Raw genomic sequence first — 16,608 nt, forward strand, 5'->3', positions numbered from 1 at the left:
AAGGAACTGCTATTACTATCCCCATTTTAGATGACAAAATTTAGACACACAATGGTGAAATAAGTTACCCAAAATCACACATTAACTGCAGCAGGCAGAAATTCAATGTAGATTTAATAGGTAATATGCATTTTTATCACTTACAGAATCCTGTTGATCCCATACAATAATGTACAGGGGGAAAAAGGCCTTTTGAAAAATTACAATGCCCAAGAACATAGCTAAAACATTAATATCATTATAGGTTGTTTAGTCTCTCAAATATTTTCCTAATTCATGCACAATTATTTCTTAAAGTCAGAAATCTGCAGTTTTTCCTTTAAACAATTTTCTTCAGATTTATATATATAATATACAAACCTTGTCATTCCTATTTCAACAGCTACAGAACTTGTAGCCTACCAGCCACCTTCTCTCTTTCTTCTAAAGATATAGAATCTTAAGTCAAGGAGTATTCTCTTCCAAATTTCATCTCCACAATTTATAAGCTTTTACAGATTAACTAAATTGTTATGCCTCTGCATCCTCATCTGTAAAATGGGATCCACTAATAGTACCTACAAGATTGAATTGCTGTAAAGATTAGTGTTTGTTAGGATCAATTTTCAAAGATAATTAGTTGAAGCACATTGTGCCTGGCACATAGTAAGAACTCAGTTAAGCCTTAGCTGTTGCTGTTGTTATTAATATAAGTACTAGTATCAGTATTACTCTCAGAATAGGTATTATTGTTGGTGTTGGAAGTAGTCTTATAAGAACAGACTAAAAGTCCTCCCTACACTCAAATTCTGAGCTAGTCTTATAGGAATGAAATCACAAAGGCCAGCTGGCAACATAGATCTTTCCTGACTTGAGGTTGCTTTTCAGAATCAGGAAGGACACATAAAAGATGCGTCTCCTGCATGGAAGAGTGGTCACTAAACTTTAGGTTACATCTTCCCTATTTCTCCAGAATGACTGTGCCTCCAGCCCTTCAATCTTCCTCAGTAATAGGCTGTTTAACTTACCTGTGGAATATTGTATAGATTCTCAGGTGTTTAAGGCTGGAAAGAAATTTGTAAGTGAATTATTAAGTTGGTACAAATGTACTTGCAGTTTTGCCTTATTTTAATGGCAAAAACCACAATTACCTTTGTACTAAACTACTAGTTCAACAGGTGGGGTCTACAGAGGGCTGTAAAGTCAGGATCTGCTGCTGTGGAAAGAGCTAAGACTACAGTCAGATTGTTCCTCCCTTCTTTCCTTTTTTTTTTTTTTTTTCATTTTCTTTGTTTAGAAACATTTATGTATTTTCATATTTTCTAAAATCTTATAAAATATGTTGGTAGATTTGAACCCACAGAACAGTTTCCCCAGAATTATCCAGGAGGATTCAGTCCAGTCACTGTACATGGCATTTTACGACCTCAATAAAACATCTTCCTGATACCTGCCCTTGAGGAATGATGGCATATATTACTGTAAAATGAGGCTTTAGAGGCAGAAACCACTTATTTCCTTATGTGTTATCATATGTTCAGTCTTGGTCACAGTGCCTGACAACTAATAGGTATTTCAAAACCATATAATCAATATGTGTGCTTTTTTAAGCAGCACTTTTCCATAAAGTTGCACTTTAAGATACTTTGTAGTTTTTTTTATGGAAATATTTCTAAAGTGAATTGTTACTCTTTTGCTCTACTCCTTTATTAAACTGAGTTTACTTTACCTAATTTAGCTAGTCCTAGAGGACTGTTAGAGATTCTCTTTCTACTGTGAGCTCTTATTTCCCAGTTGTATCAGCTTTAAAGAGTCCTCTTTCCTGCTTCGTGTTAAATACATTAAAAAAAAAAAAAACAGAATGTCCTTATGCTTAGCGTGGGCACCTGCATATAATAGACTATCAATGTCAGTATGTATTTATATATCATCTTATTCCAGAAAAGAATGACACCGGCTTAAACTCTCAATAAAGGTATCGCAGAGTTAAATTAAATTTGATTAATCAGTTTAAACAGTGTACTACAAATATAAGTCAGTAGGTTCTAGGAGAGCCCGACTATAGAACTTTCATACAGTACATGAACTTCATAAAAGTAAACTTCGTAAAACAATGTCTCTGCTTAAAACCTTTTCTAATTTACTTCAAGGTTTGCTATCCTAATGTAGACTGGTTAGCTGTAGCCCTGTAGGATTTAAAGAGAGAATAGATTGGAAAAGATGAGTTCTAAATTCAGACAGATTCTCAAAGGCATGATTCTTATGAATATGTATAATGTCAACTCTAGTCTATGTGGATTTCTAGTCCTTTGCAGTTCTAATTTAGCCATTATTTTCAAGCTCTTTTTCTGTGAAACCAATTTACTATGACTCTTTGGTAAGGCTTTTTTAGCATTTGCTAATTACAAGGTTACATCTGCATAATTATTAATTATGAGGTTACATCTGCATAATGGATATTACCAATAATTTAACTTAAATGTTTCAGTTAAAACTTTAAATGCATGGAATTAACCAGAAGTCACAATGAGTTGCTACTGTATCAGTTATAGAATTGAGAAGGAAACAATTCAAGACAAACATAGTAGTGAGTGAAAATTTGAGCTTTACCACTGCATGAATGAGAGGAAAGATGAGTTTGATGCCACAAAGAAAAAGGGGTCATATGTAACCTGGAAGAGAGTTAAGGGAAAGTCTCATCCCAAAGTATATTTCAGCATGAAGGGCTCGTTCAAAATTTATTCTAGGAAGATATAAAAGTGTTTGCTTTATGGGTAATGTTAAAGAAATCTACACTGTCATTTTCTTTGAGCTCAGAATTCAGCCTCAGACATGAGCATTGTTTACTGGGTCAGGCTATGTTTTAAGCATTTAAAAATTTTGGAACCTTATCTGAGCCACTAAATTTTGAGCAGATTTTACAGAGAGTGGCATCATTTCCTAGAAAAACAGCAGCAACAAATGTAGGGAATAGAGGGATGTCCTCAGGGTTAGTGTGTCCAGGGATCAGGACAGTGCTCAACAGAGTAGAGGGGCATTGATACATATAATTGTTCTAGAGAAGTCTCTCTCAGAGGCCATAAGACTAATTTCTATTTAATTTCCTTACTGTCATATGGAAGAGATTGAAGTCGCCTGGCAGCAGTGTGGTAAGGACTCTGCCTTCATAAAGTCCTGTGGATTATGGAAAGCCCACAAAGAAAATAATGGGAAATAAAGGAAACAACAGTACTGTTTAATTTGAAAAGTAGACATATCTGTGTCTCAAGATATATGAGTTGATGTCTATACACCAAGTCATTGTTATCTACATGGAAATAAAAGTAAATGCATTTATTATTATATGATGTGAAGTTTGGTTGTAACAAATTAAAGACTGCACCTTTTTGAGATAGTCATGTAACATTTTCAGTGACTCTCTTAAGGCATTGTGCACACCATACATGCTTAAAATTCAAGATCCTTGTGACTGAAAGCCAGTTCTGATTATAATAGACACAATTCTCAATGCTAAGTTCTAACAAATTAAATGTGTCCCTGAATGTGGCAATAAAAACTTCTTCTAAGTTGTATTCCATTTTCAAAGATGAGCTCAGTTCCACTTGTCAGCTATGACATGCTGTTAGATTTGTTCTTTTATTGTATTGTTTAAATGTTCAGTGGGCACAAGTTTTTCATTAGGTAAAGAATTAATGTGTTATATTTTCATGACACATTAATTTTAGATACATTAGTCTAAGAGCATGAAAGATTATTTTGATCCAGTTCATCACATAAAATAATGATCACTACCCAATGCCCATTTCCACTTTAAAGGGCATACCTTGATATGCATAGAAGGATAGTGTTGAAAATAATTGTGTTTATGAAATTAATAAATCTCCAAAGTAGTGGTTCAAAAAATATTTTACCCCTTAGGTCATCCTACTGTCCTGTAAGTTACCAACAATAAGTAGAATTAAATTTACATACTCTTACTATTGAGATGATAGCTGACCTTGAGAATAATTATTTTAGAGAAGTAGGGAGAGGAAGTTGTCAATTGGGGTGCATTGAGGGGAGAGTATGAGATGAGAACGTGAAACGAAAGATTACAAACAGCAATTTGAAGAAGTTTTTCTCTAAACAGGAGCAGGAAAATCATGTGGGAGTTGATGGTGAGGAGGGATGTTGGTACAAATAGTTACCCTTTACATGATGGGGAGTATCACAAATATGCTGTGGGGAAAAAAAAGAGTGACAGGAAAAAAAATTTTTAAAAATCCTTGAGTGAATCAAAGAGCATGGAATCCAAGCCTAAGCAGAAGGATTTGTTTCATCAGGAAGGGACCAATGGCCCCATCACAAACGTGGAAAGTCTGACCATCCTGGATACATGAGGCTGGTAGGTCTGATAGTGGGAGATGAGATACTTCTCTTTTGATTGGTACTATTTTCTGTGTGAAATAATCACTTGAAAAAACAAGTCTTGACAGAAAAGGGTTGACGTTTTCACTTTGGGTTATTATTAGTCTTTAGAGATTGTCATATTCAACATCCCTCTCTGTCCAGGAGCCAGATGAATCGTGCTCAGATATTTTGAATATGGCCATCCAGCAACGAGCAGCTCCGTTTTTCAAGGACAGCCCTTTCCCTGTTTAGACATCACTAACTTTTAGAAAACCTTTTCTTACTGTACCAGTTCTCTACTGCAGCTGTAACAAATTACCACAAGTGAGCTGCTAGAAACAACCCCAGTGCGTTATCATACAATTCTGTCAGTCAGAAGCCTAACGTGGGTTTGCTGGGCTAAAGTCAAAATTTCAGTATGACTGTGCTCCTTTTTGGAGGCTATAAGAAAGAATCCTTTTCCTTGTCTTTTCTGATTTTTAAAGGCCATGCACATTCCTTGGCTCATGGCCCCCTTTATTCATCTTCAATGCCAGCACCATTGCATCTCTCTATGTGTTTCTGTTATGGTCAGATCTTCCTCTGACTGCACTTGGAAAAGGATCTCTGCTTTTAAGGGTGCATGTGATTAGGTTGAGCACTTCTGGATAATCAGGATATCTCCCTATCTCAAAGTCCACAACTTTAACCCCATCTGCAAAGGCCTCTTTTGTATTGTAAGATTACATATTCACTGTCTACAGGGATTAGGACATGGATATCTTTAGGGAATATTATTCTGCCTATCACACTTGTATTAGGTTTAAATCTTTTGCACACTGCCTCTTGACTTACCTTATGGAATTGTGACACAAAATAGAGTCATTTTCCATAGAATAAATCGTATCAGATATTTCAGTGTAAACTTCAGGGGCTCTTGTCTTTTTTTTCCCAAAATTTCTCCTAAACTGCTGTGCCCATAAGTAAACATAAGTCATATTGACATCATTGACATCATGTAGTCTTTTTATACATATAGAGAAATGCATTCATATATAATTTGAAAGTCACAGAGTACAGAGAAACTGGAGTTTATTTGAATAGCATTATAGTATATTCTTAGAAGTTCGTGTTATAGTGTCCTTTTCAAAATATGAAAAAGAAGTTTAGATGTAAAATTATGTTTGTTGAAAAGAAAGTGATGAAACTGTCTTTCAAGGAAGTTGATTTTAATTTGGTTCAATTTCACAGTCCTTAATTGAACATTACTGTTACCTTATGAAACAATCTCTACCCTAACGGCCTGGGGCTGATTGGGAAGATGGGCACAAATGGTTTTATTGTATTATAATAAATGAAATGATATAGTAATTATAGGATGCAATAGGAAAATAGCTTCGGGCAGAAGAACTGGTAAAGAACTTGTCTCCTGAGCTAAATTTTAGTAGATGAGAAGTTAGGAAAGTATACTGTATGGCAAAAGCTTTCCAGACAACAGAAATAGAAGAAGCAAAAACACTGTAAAGCACCAAACATTATAGAGGGAGTATATTTGGTAAATATCAAGAAGCTCATATGAATAGTACTAGCAGTACTTTTAAATTCTGATTAGCATTGACTATCAGCTAACTTTTCTAAGTGCTTTATTCTTTTAACCTTCATAGATATCCTGTAAGGTAGATACCATAATTACCTAAATTCATTAGTTTAGGGAACTGAGGCACAAAGAGGTTAAGCAACCTTCCAACAGTGTGTAGCAAATCCAAGGTTTAAAACTCTGGAAGTCTGAATTCAAAGATTGTGTTACACTATACTGGCTCTCAGGATAACCAGAATATAATGAATAAAACGAAGAGTGGTGAATAATAAGGAATGTCAGCAGGAATTTTTGTTAGAGCTGGGACCCTAGCCAGTTGTGGAAGGGCTCCCTTGATGGGATTAAACAGAAGTGCATCATGGTCAGGTCACATGTCACTGTGGTTGTCATTGTGATTGTGGTTATGTGGAGGGAGTGGGAAGTGATCAAAAGAGAAACATGCTAAAAGGTAATTCAGAGAGGACAGTTATCCAGGTAAAATATGACAAAAATATAGCGGAGTTAACAAAAAAAAAAAAAAAAAAAAAAAAAAAAAAAAAAAAAAAAAAAAAAAACTGAAAATGATAAATATTTAGGAAGTAAAATAACGGGATGTGATATTTGTACACATGAGTATGTAACATGATAAAAAGGAGGTAAGAGATAACACTCAGTGTTATAGTTTGACTTTTGAACTTTTGTAATTTACTAAGTTAGAGAACACTTAATAAGAGCAGAAAATAGGTTTAAGTTGAACATACTGAAATAGAGCTGCTTGTGAGAATTCCAGGCTATGCCACTAGGCGGCGCCATTCGTGCGCCTGCATTGTGCGAATTCCGCCCAAGCTTTGCTCTCTGCATGATTTGTTAGTGAAATTCTGATTGTCTAAAGATCTCCCATTCTCTACTTCTGTTGTATTACTAGTTTCTGACCACACGATGGAGTCATTTCTTCACATTTCCTCACACTGATTTTGTTTTTTTAAGAAAATCAATCCAGTCAAACACTAGCTGGAATAAAAGACGTTTAAATTTTCAGAATATTCATCTGCAAATTTAGGTTCTCTTTGGCAAGGAACACAACAATTAATTCGGTGAGTATTCAGAACCAGCTTCAGGTTATTTAAAATGAAAATTGAGATTGCTGGAAAGCATTAATTAATCCAGGAGCATTGATTTTAAAAATTGTTTGGAGACACTGAAAAAGCATAAATATATAACTACTTGAGAAACTTTATTAAGTCTGAATCAAATTTGGAATTCATTTAAAACAGGTGATTGACTGTACACAAGTATATTATCAAGCTACATTCTGTTTTGTGTATGATCCTGCCAAGTTTTAATAAATATTAGTCTTCAACCTTTAATCAAAAATGTTTTAGAAGAAAGTAGCAACAAATGATACTGGTAGAGCACCTTCCAGTTTACTGTGCTTTCACAAGCCTTATTTCGTGTGACACTGAAAGATCAATCAATTAAACCCCTATTCCAAGGAAAATGTAAAGAACTGATAGATTCTAGACAAAGAAAAAAATAATACCATTACCTTACACATTTATACTGCCTCTGGTACACTCTTGATCTTTAACAATGTATCTTCAATTTATTATCCAGGATACGTTACAACGCTTTTAAATTACTGCAACAATGGAAACATAGGGTTGTTAACCTTTCACGGCTGGATTGAACGACCTAAAAAGGGCTTCTGAAGTCTTCAACTTAGCATTTGTCCTCCCAGGTCAAATAATCCCTCCTATTTTTTCTCACAGGGTGATCAGTCCTTTTGGAATGATCTCTCTCTCCTAGACCACGATACTTTTCCAGTTCTTTGTTCAGAATCTGGGTACCTGAAATCCCTATCCCACATGACATTTTTATGCTAAGGCGTAACTGGGAGGAAGCCTCAATGGAAATACTGTCATTCTTAATTTTACAGTCATCTAGTGTGCTTTCACTGCTCTCCAGACAGAGGTCTTATGGAGTGGCTAGGATTCCAAATTCATGGACAATTTTCAGTTTTTATCTCATAGGGTCTCTCTAATACATACAGCATTTCTTTCTTCCTGCAGAACTGTGTTCCAGATTTCTTCATGCATTTCTGGCCACTCTTTCTCAGCTCCTTTTTGCCTGTCTCCTTCACTTCTGTCTCTATATTCTGTTAAACACCAAATTTATTTCTCTAGCTCAGACCTCTTCTATGAGCTGAGGTCTTACAGATAAAATTGAATTATTGATGTTTTCCACTTTCCTACCATAATGAATGATATGATCATCCATTCTCTCACTGTGCAAATGAGAAATCTCACACCCATCTGTTTCCTCTCTCTTCTTTAATGCCCATATTTAAATTCAGTCCTTCAATGTACCTTATCAAATCTATTTCAAATTGTACCCCACTAAATTCTTGTCTATTTCCATTGTCAAAAGTTGATCTACTCTAAAATTTTCCATTTGGGCTATTATATTAGACTCCTAATTGCTGTTGTGTCTTTCTCTTTTGCCCTCTTTCAGTCTATCCTCTGGAATCTCAAAGTAATCTTTTAAAAACATAAATACACCTAATGCTACTTATTGTGTAATACCTTTCAATGACTTACTATTAGATGCAGAGTAAAATCCTAACTACTAAACTTGATACAGTTTGGCTGGTATTTTTCGCTCCTCTTTCTTAAGTAACTCTTCCCTCTTTTCATTATTCCATAGTCACCAATATTTATGCAACTTCTCAGCCCATGAGTATTTTCTTCCTGCATTCACACATCTTAATTTTAATTAGTTCTTAGTTTCCCTGGCTCTTCCTCATCTTTCAAGTTTCAGATTTAGTAACACTTCCTCAAAAAGGCCTTCCTCACTCCCTGTCCCATTATGATCCCCAATAGACATTATTGTGTATTTTATTTATTTTATTTGTGAACATTTATTTGCTTATCTATTTCCCTTGTTAGAATATAAATTCCTTTGAAGGTAGACAAACTTACTTTTACCTACTACATTATTTAAGTCCTACAGAGTAGGTGATAATTGATATTCACCAAAAGAGTAAATGAGTATATTTTTACATCAACTTGTGTTGCGGTTAAAGTCTGAAGAAATCATCGTGGAAAAAGGTAAGTAAAATCATAACATTTTGTTGAGAAACATGGGAGGATAGAGTACTGTGGGGAGGACCATCAAGGTAGCGTGCGTGCTGCTGAAGGAAACACCAAGTAAGAAGGGTGGATAGAGGGGCCTAGCAAGAATGACAGTAGCAGTCTTCATGAGCATCTATGATCTTAGATTGAAATATTGATGGAAGTTATTTTGGAAAATAATTTTTGTTTATTAAAACCCAAAATTGTTAATGGTAAAAAACCAAAAATATTAATGGTGGAAGATCTTATTTTAGATGGTCTGTCTAGTAAGAAAAATATGGAGGATAATCTTTTGAAACAGAAAACCTAATAGGCATAGATACAAAATACAGCTGCCATTATAGACATCTCAACTATCTGGATGCCTGATTGACTCAGCAAAAAGCACAGCATTTAATTACATCTTGAACCTTGACTCAGGATTATAATACACTGGAAGTGGCTACAGAAAATCTAGGCTGTTATGGAAATAGAATCCTCTCGGTGACTTCTCTAGCTTTTCTCTGTTGTGCATATCACCTTCTAATATACCATGTAATTTATTTATCTGACTATTGACTGTCCTGCCTTATTGAATGTATGCTCCAAGAAGACAGGAACCTTTGTCTATTTTGTTAACTTTAGTATCTCCTTCACCTAGATAGCAGGGGCTCAATAAACTTTTCTTTAATGGACTGAAATAAAAGTGAACTACAATATTGTGCTGGAAATAATGTGAGAGTGTGGGAAAAATACTTCCAAAATGTATATATTCTGAGACTTAGAAACTACTTCTGGGCATTCATCCTAGGAAAATAAGTGAGCAATACAAATATATAATGATATTCATTGTGATACTTCTATAATAATAATGAATAAAACTTAACAATCCTCAATAATGGCAGATTCATTAAACAAATTCTGGAAATTCCACACAATGCAAACCTAAGCAGACAACGAAAATGATACTGTGGAGATGTAAAGATATTTTACATATATTACTCAGGGTAAACTCAGCTCATATGACAGAACAGTCTTTGTAATATGTATAATAGTATACAATAGAGCATATATTTGTGTGTGTATATACGCACAGTATTTCATAGACTAAAGCTTGAAAGGTTATGCACTACAATACTGAAAGTGGTTCTCAAGTGGAATTATGTGTGATTTTCCCCTTTTGTGTGTTTTCTAATTGTTCTACAATGAGTATGCATTTTTGGATGAAAACCAAAAGGATATATGGTTTTTTAAAAGAATCTTTACTCCAGAAATTTTATAAATGACTATGCTGACATCCAAAAATGTTAAATGACATGCTAAAGATCATGCAGCATCTTAATTTTCCTTTCAAAGAGCATTAACTCTGAGTAACTAAGAAAAGAAATAAGGACTTGAAACTCCAAGCTTAATTCTGATTACCAAGAGAAAACATCATTTAAGCAAATGGAAGATTAGGACAATCAGGCTATATGATTTAGAATTTTTTCCAGCTAAGATTAGCACAGCAAATTACAAAAATAAGATTCAAAACAAAGGTAGACTCTTAATTGGAAATGGAATTCAGAATGAGTAGAAGACTCTGAAAATGGAATATTTGACGTTACAAATGTTTTACTAATTAGGAACAGGAACGCCATCCTAAATACAGCCTGGCTACCTAGTGTGCTCTCCAAAGAACGCTTAGTGTAACCGGGGCCTTCTAGTGTGGAGGGATGAGTACAGGTACATGTACAGGTACATGAAGATAGCCAGGGAGGCCACCGAACTTTCAAACACTTCAAACAACAACAACAAGAAACCCTATATTCAAGCAGAAAAAGGGAAGTAAGCAGAAAATGATGAGTAAGTTTGATTGCTTAGAATATGCATTGATTCAAAAGGAATTTTGGGTGGGTAAGTGGGAAAGATGGTGCAGTTTCTCTGCTGCTTCCATGTGTCTCCTCAATAATGCTCATCTTTAAACTAGAGCGTTGAGGAAACTGAAGACCCAAATGTTCTGTTGGCCTCACTAAACTAGAAACTGGTAAATGAAGTTGATATTGAGAAAACTAAACACCAAAATATTTTTGCTGACTTTACCAAACTAAAAACTGTTAAATGACAGTGGTAACGGCTGTGTTCCCGGTGCCCGGCTCAATGGCTGTTGTGGAGAGTAGGTACTCCATAAACATCTGTGAAGGAGAGTAGAAATGTGAAGATTATCAGAAAAAGCAAAATAATTTAACCAATTTATCTGCATTTTCCAAAGAATATACACTTGGAATGCAAGAAGAAAAACTTGCGAATTAGATTAGATTTTATAAAAATTAAAGAGCTTTGTAGAGCATCAGCAGATTGAAACATAAACGTTTTTATTATCAGGATGCATTGCATGAACAACAGACAGGTGAAACTGACACTAAAATCAGGTAAAAATTCTAGGAATTTTAGGAACATTCTGGAAGAAAAGTGTGATCATATGGAGATTGCCAACAAGTCCCAAACCCTATTTCATATTTTGATAGTGTCACTAGGTTGATAAATTTTATAAATGCCTTTATAATGTCTCTGCATTTCAGCAAGGTCTTTGCCTATTTTAGCAAAGTCTGACTTTCACAAATCCCTCTTATTGTCCAAGAAAAGAAATACAGACTGTATGAAAATGGTATTAGGTTAGTTCATGTTGTTCTCTTAAGGTGACCCCTGCCCAAAAATCATTCAGTTTATTTTTTGTGTGTTCATATTTGGGTTCTGACTTGATCTTTTAAAGGCCTTTTAGTGTTTAGAAATTGAAGAAGTATTGATCTCTGAGTGTCACTCTCATTTAAAAAGCAAAAATACTAACAAAATTGCTTAAGGTTGTCATGGGATGAAAGATCAATTATATGAAAATCTTTTGAAACCTGTGTAACACTGCTCAAATATATTAGTATAATTGTCATAATTTTCAAGATAGCACTGTTTTCAAGATGGTGGCTTCAGAATGTAAACAGGGTCAAAAAGACATTTTTTTTTTTTTTTTTTTTTTTTAATGGGAAGATCTGTACGTAAATGTAGACTGAGGTATAGAATTCAGGATAGAGGAAGTTGAAAGTACTGGAAATAAAGAGGGTCAGGAACAGAGTCTTGGGAGAAAGTCAGTAGTAAAAACTATTCACTAATTTCTCCAACATCCTTCTTTTTGATATATTTGATGGCATTAGAACTTATATTCTGCAGACTCATATGGTCCTGGAAAAATTGTGCACAAAATTATTTGTATGATTTGAACAACTGTTACTTAAAGGTGAAGACATTTCTTAATCTAAATAGGCATTACTCATTTATATTATTAAACAAATTCCATATTATTAAATTCCATATTGCTATGCTCTAAACCCCCCTGCCAAATTCATATGTTGAAATTGTAACTCCTAAAATGATGATATTAGGAAGTGCATCCTTTGGGAGGTGATTAGGTTATGAGGCTGGAGGCCTATTGAAAGGGGTTAATGTCCTTATAAAATAGCTCATTCTCCCGTCCCACCATGTGAGAGGACAGCTGGAAGATGCCCTCTATGAACAAGAAGGCAGGCCCTTATAAGACACAGAATCTGCCAGTGGCTTGACTTGGACCTCCCAGGGTCCAGAACTGTAAAAAATAGAAATAAAATCTACATGGGAGGCTGAGGCAGGAGAATGGTGTGAACCCGGGAGGCGGAGCTTGCAGTGAAGCCGAGATTAGCGCCACTGCACTCCAGCCTGGGCACAGGAGGGGGACTCCGTCTCAAAAAAAAAAAAAAAAAAAAAAAAAAAAAAAAAAAAAAAAAAAACTTGAAATAAAATAAAATTTCAATTTCAGTCCTCCTGGAGTGTGGACTGGGATTATCTCAACAATAGCTGGTTTGGTTATTGTTTATAAGCTACCCAGTTGATAGTATTTTGCTGTAGCAGCCCAAATGAACTAAGGCACATATCTTAGACCTCTATTTCCATCTTTAAAATGGGAAGAAATTTTTTTCCAGCTACAAATTTGCTATATTTAAGGCAGATGATATTATTAGAAGTCCATTCTAGAAATTCTGAGTATTTGGATGTAAAAGCAGTGTTGTGCCATGTCCCATTTTATATGTATCTTTGATAGTGGTGGTTAACAATAACCTGCTTTGTAATATCCTAAGAAAAAATAACAGTTGTCAATTCAGATATTTGGTTGTGACTTTATATAAACGTGTGTGTGTGTGTGTGTGTACTTTTCTTTATTTTTCTGTCTGAACTTTACGTTTAGTATATTCCAGTACAGTGGTGACCTTGATTTATTCTAGATGAGATCAGGGCTAAATTCTACTATTTTGTAAGGTACCCCACCAAGTTTTATAGAAAGCCTAATGAATATCTCCAAACAACATTATTTTGAATAGGAAATGAAGGAGAGCTTTTCCCAGAGGAATATACAGTGTTTTCATTTCAGCAACACTGAATTCCCACTATTTTGACAACGTGACTTTATAATGACTTCATGCTATGTGTATCATGTTTCCATTCAGAATGGAATAGATTCAATTTAAATATCACACAAATGTTTATGATAGCAACTAACCGCAATTGGCTGCACTTTTTCTGGCCATAAAATTGGAGGCTTTAGCCATAGATACAGATTTATCATAAACTAATTTCTTTACTACAATTGATAGAATTGGGCTTTTTTTCAATATTGCCTGCAGTTTATTAAAATGTTAGAGACTGAGTCTTTAGTAAATCTCCATTTAATGTACTTTTCTAGTGTTATACTCTGTTTTTTTGGAATGTCCTGGTTCAGCAATAGAGTTTCTAGCTAGATGAGATTACAGGCTGGTAACACCCAGATAGAGTTTGGACAGTAGGAGATAACTGTTTATCACATCAGGCAAATAAAGTGGAAACTGGCTCTCCCCTGCTTCCTTTCCCCACCCTCACTTTAAAAAAAATTTTAGCTGCACAATTTAAAATAGAAAAGGCTGTTCCAATAAAACACATTTTGTATTTATTTGATAGTGAATTGAAGTACAGCAACTTTTAAGAAAAAATAAGTCCTGAGTAGTTTCACAAATAAATTCCTTTTGGTAAAATATTATTTCTTTTTAATTGGAGAGATAATAGTAACAAATCAGACGATGTGTTTAAAGCAACAAAATGGTAACAATAACAACAAAACATTGTAAAAGAGGCTATGAGTCAATACTAACTAAAGATTAAATTGCATATGGCATTTGGGAAATGAGGACCAAACAGCTTAGTTTTTGTATATATGCAAACTGTATGGGTCATATCACTTCTAAATTAGGAAAAACGTGTATGCCTACCTCTCACGTGTTTTTTCTATTAAGACAGAGGCATTCTGCCACCATAGAAAGATCCATCAAAGTCTATGCAATCAACCAAACTTAGACTTCAATCCAGTCCTACTTAAAATTGTTTGGCTTGGGATGAGATACGTAATTTTTCTTCAGTCTTGACTTCACGAAATTACAGGTTTGTACCATCGGAAAGGTTACTGATGATAAAATGATATAATGAATATAAATGACTTAGTACAGTTCCTGCCAAACAAAATACCTCATTACTTAGTAAATGTCATAACTGTACTTGTAAAGATCACAGATTAAACTAAGCATCAACCTGACAGTGTTAACTTTTATATTGTTAGATTAGATTAGAATTCATATTACTACATTTTGTATTCATGATCTCCACATCTAAATAAGAGTACACATTATAACATGCTCTAGTGACATGGATTTATGTGTTGCCCCTAAACATATCTCTTCATTTATGCTTTTATTTCTTTCCTCCCTACTTTTGACCAGTATCTTCTGTCTGCTAACAATACTCTTCCCGTCTTTGTGTCTGCCTTTCAAAGGCCTGTGCTCTGCATTTATGAAATCCCAGATGAACCACTATATTTTCCATGAAGCTTTTTAGAAAACACATTTAAAATAAACCTGTCACTCTCTGTCATTCCTACAGTACTTGTCATTTTATTAAACTTCTGAAGCTAATTATGAAATGTTTGTCCTATTGGTCTGTGAGTTGCTGGCACCAACATACATTTACTGTACTCTATTTTACATTCTCCATAGCTTATAACACAGTCTCATGTATTCAGTACATTATTAATAAAGGTTTAGTAGCCCTTATTATATTTATATATTCAAAACACTTATTAATAAGGGCTAAGAAGTCAGGAAATTTTCTAGGATTAAAGTTTAAACAATGGGAAAAAAATCGATAAAAGACTGAGGAAGGGCTGGTCAGAAAGATGGAAGAGAAGCTATAGTATAGTGTGTCACAGACAGAAAAGAGAACTTCAAGGAGTTGGAGGAGGTCAACACACTAAATTGATAACCACTCCAATTTTTCTTGAACTCATTCTATTGATATCAAATGGTGGGAAAATGATAAACTACTATTTTCTTTTAGGTTGGTTCCATGGCATTCATTGAGTTGAAGCCTTTAATCCTGTAAACTACACTCAGGATTCTAGTTCTGACCTTGAAAAGCCCACACCTAGTCATGTAGTTAGGAAGAACCTGCTGTTTGCCAGATAATGGTGGTGAAAAAGGTATGCAAGATAGTAATCGTTCTTTATTCCTGCCATTATAAAGCGAACATCCTCATTGCTGAGAGTAATGAGGATAACTGATTGAACATTTACAATGCGTTAAGTAGCAGGCTAAGTACTTTACATATTTTTTATTTTATCCTCACATTTCTAAGAGAAGGTGTTCTATAAAACAAAATGGAGGCATCAAAAGTGAAACAATATTTAATTGTTACAGTATGTTGGAAAAAAGATAAAATCAGTCTGATTATCTTCTGCTTTACATCCCTTCCAATTGTTTATAACACCTGTCATATCTTTTAAGTACTATCTTCTGTAGAAGAGCCATTTCCAGGTTCTTCAACCATTTTTTTAAATGACAAAGTCTCCAGGCCTTTTGTTTTCTGGATAAATTTATCAGAATATGATAATGTGGACAAAAAACTCTTTAAAACATTTTTGGAGATAGTTTCCGAGCACAATAGAATAATCAGCTCTCTTACTGGAGCAACTTCAGTTCTACTGACATAACATTCAGCTTTTTGATAGGTACAGATACTATTGAGAGATTTACAAAAAAAAAATCATAAAGCCCTCCAGATATTTTCATATGAAGTAAAATTATGTCATCTTGCCCTTGGATATACAGTATTTTGAGGTAATTCTTTCTTTAGGTCCAGGAGATATAATAAAATGACACTGAAAGTATAGGTCTAGAAGAGAACTTATTTAACACACGGCTCTTAGCATGGTGCCTGGAATGTAAGTTATTCAATCAATGTTAGCTCCTCTTCCTATTAGCTTTGTGTTCTAGAGATGAGGAAACTGCACTCTCATTTTCTTTTTTTTTTTTTTTTTTTTATTATTATACTTTAAGTTCTAGGGTACATGTGCATAATGTGCAGGTTTGTTACATATGTATACTTATGCCATGTTGGTGTGCTGCACCCATCAACTCGTCAGCACCCATCAATTCATCATTTATATCATGTATAACTCCCCAATGCAATCCCTCCCTCCTCCCCCCTCCCCCT

At 34.6% G+C, this 16,608-nt stretch overlaps 1 pseudogene; it reads left to right on the forward strand.

Moving 5' to 3' along the window:
• The first annotated feature begins 8,966 nt into the window (after positions 1-8,966).
• The window catches only part of LOC108513903 (26S protease regulatory subunit 7 pseudogene), a 53,565-nt pseudogene continuing 45,923 nt past the window's right edge, over positions 8,967-16,608 (forward strand).

Source organism: Rhinopithecus bieti, unplaced genomic scaffold (assembly GCF_001698545.2).
Source record: "Rhinopithecus bieti isolate Rb0 unplaced genomic scaffold, ASM169854v2 scaffold_32835, whole genome shotgun sequence".
In the NCBI taxonomy this organism is placed as follows: Eukaryota; Metazoa; Chordata; class Mammalia; order Primates; family Cercopithecidae; genus Rhinopithecus; species Rhinopithecus bieti.